General features: G+C 51.5%; 1 long non-coding RNA gene across 1 annotated transcript in view; it reads left to right on the forward strand.

The window, feature by feature from the left end:
- Nucleotides 1-1,786, forward strand: part of LOC130585889 (uncharacterized) — a 38,176-nt gene extending 36,390 nt beyond the window's left edge. Inside the window, exon 5 of the long non-coding RNA XR_008966640.1 lies at nucleotides 698-1,786. This is a non-coding gene — a long non-coding RNA (uncharacterized LOC130585889). The remainder of the gene's footprint in view (nucleotides 1-697) is intronic.
- The last annotated feature ends 1,028 nt before the right edge of the window (nucleotides 1,787-2,814 follow it).

Consider the following 2,814-nt stretch of genomic DNA (forward strand, 5'->3'; position numbering starts at 1 on the left):
TGATTTTTCTTGCTACTTCTACACTTTCCCTCCCCAGTGTTGCTTTCCAAATGCCCTCTGCAGTGGGGAGCTGTGCCCAGGGCTCCTTTTTGGGGCAGGAAGGGCTCAGCCCCAGCAGAGCTGGAGGTCCCTGCTCCACAGGGTGAGGCTTTCCAAGGAAGGTGCAGGAGGATCTCGGAGGGGAAAAGCCAGGAATGTCCTCACTTGGAGGGCTGAATGTCCCCAGGCAGCTCCCCCAGGAGGGATCTGCACAGTCCCATCCCCAAAGGGGTGTGAGCAGCCCCAATTCAGCTCCGTGTCTGCTTGGGGCCGGAATTTCCACTGATTTTAAGTGAAAATAATGGGATTTTCACTGCACGAAGAGCTGTGGATTGATCCCTTCTCCTGGCATGGTTTTGGAGGTGGAAACCTCCCTCAGGAACCTCTTGAACATCAGTCCAGATGTTTCCAAAGGTGTGGACCCCAAGGCAGGCGCCTCAACTCCACATTTTTGGGTTTGGGGCAGGGACACCAGCCTGGAAAAGGAACCAAGCAAGCTGAGGAAAGGGGAATGTTTGTCTTGTGCACTTTTGTTTAACTCAGGAAAATGTGAGAAAATCACGTTTTTGTGATGATTTCTACATTTTCCTTAACTGTTAGGGCAAAAGCCAAGTCTCACATGGAGTTTTAACCTGTTGATTTGATGTTTTTCTTTCAGGTGGCTCCTCCCAAGCAAAAGCAAGCAGTCAGGTGAGTCAAATGTTCCCCTTCCCAGTTGATCCATGGAAGAAAAATGAGAAATATTGAGTGGAGACAATTCTAAACTTCTTTGGATTCAGGGACTGAGGGTTGGGAGGGCTGTGTACCCACATGAGCACTGAGGGGGATTTTAAAAACACACATTTCATTCCCTGCAGTGCCAAAGATTCCTTCACTTTGGACCTTAAATTTAACAATTAGACCTTTCTGGGTTTCTCCCATGTCAGTAATGCCCTCACAGTGTCCTTTGGGGCTGAAAGGAAGGGACACAGCCCGAAGTGGCCCCAGCAGGTGACAATAATCTCAGCAGTGACGCTGTCCCCAGGTTTAGTGGAGGATCCCAGTGGCCACTCTCTCCTTTCCTGGGATGCTCTCAGCCCAGCTCTCCTTTTCCTTTCACATTTCCCCATTTTCCCTGTTCCCTGCCTTTCCAGGAGCGTTGTCACAGATGGAAAAAGCCCAGGGAATGTGGGTGCTGAGCCCTCCCCGATCCCCCCACGAGGGTTTGGGGCACAGGGTGAGGGTTTGGTCTTGGATTTCCAACCCATGGGATGCTCCTCCTGCTCGGGGTGACATCAACAGGGAACCCTCGAGGCTGAACTCAAGGAATTCCCTCTCTGTGGCTTTTGTAAAAGCAAAGATAGGAGATCTGGGTTCCCCTTCTGGAATGTTCTGCCTTCAGTAAAATCCCTCACCCTGTGTTTGAAGGGATTGTAGATCCCACTTCATTCCAACCCCTGCCATGGCAGGGACACCTTTCCCAGCCCAGGTGGCTCAGGGTGACAGTGGGATCAGGCACCGAGCCCATGGAATTGGCTTTGCCTGCGCCTCTGATGGGTTTGTGGATCCCTGATTCCTCCTGTGAGGTTGGAAACCCTCGTTTCACACAGCACAGGACACAAAAGGAGCCCTGTGGAAAAAAGGAAAAGCAGGTGTTGGGTGATCCCACAGAATGTCCTCAGAGGGGCAGGATTTGAGATGGGGAGAGATGGAAAGAGGGCTGGAAGAACGAGATGGATTTCCTGCACCCAAATCAAGGAACAGAAAGAAAAAAACAACAACCAAAAAAACCCCACCGAGTTTAATTCTGTCCCAGACAAGGTCAGCAGGCACCAGGCACAAATAGCTCAGGCTTTGATTTCATCTGCCCCTTCCTAAAAGTGGAAGGTGAAAAAATGACAGCCGAGCGTCTGCTTTGGGAACGGGCACCGGAGCGGGGAGAAAAAAAAAAGCATTTTTAATGTGAATATCTGACCCCACCGCGCCGGGAGGACGAGCCCGACAGTCTGGTGGCAGCGAGTGGGTCAGACTTTGTTAAACCGGGATTCAGACATTTGCCGGGGAATTTGTCGGGGAGAAATGGGAGCGGAGCGGCAGCACCGCATCGCATCGCTGCGCATCCTCCCGGATAACTCTTCCTCTTTAACTCTGCGATCCGGAGCGGKGCTGTGGGGTTTTATATTCGGCACAGAGGTGCCCGCCCCGCCAGCCCTGCGCAGGCAGCGCCGCCCCGGCCGCCTTTAACTGCGGGCGCTGCAAAGATGATCCGCACTCGCGGTGCGCTCCGCCGGGCAGCATTGGTGCAGCCGTGCCGCAGTGCTGCGTGATCGGAATGCGAGATGGAAATACGGGGGGAAAGGCCACAAATGTGCCTCCTGCATTCCCAGTTTACACAAGTCTCCTTAGCAACTTGTCTGGTTATTTTATTTTTTTTTTTCTTTTTACCGTGCATGTGCATGCAGCAGCGTTGTCCCAAATCTCCAGCGAATAAAACATTCCCTGAGTTTTTAAACAGCTTCGGTTTGACGGTCTTGTCGCTGTTTTCCCTTTTCCTTTTGTTAAATTAGTGGCTTAATTATTTTTTTTTTCCCTCCCCCTGTACCCTCCGAGAAGGACGGCGCTGGGGGTGGGGGCACTGTAAGAGTTTTCATTGTGACTTCCCGAGAGTTGGTTCCTTTCCAGTTGTTCACATCTCAGCATGTGGAATTATTGTGCTTTCTCCCGATTTGCCACAGAATTGGCAGTAGCCTGACATTGTTACTCACTGGAATTGCATTTGGAGCCGGGCTGATTTTT

The sequence above is a fragment of the Malurus melanocephalus genome, unplaced genomic scaffold, assembly GCF_030028575.1.
Source record: "Malurus melanocephalus ecotype Western Australia unplaced genomic scaffold, MMel_1.1 scaffold_993, whole genome shotgun sequence".
NCBI lineage: Eukaryota > Metazoa > Chordata > Aves > Passeriformes > Maluridae > Malurus > Malurus melanocephalus.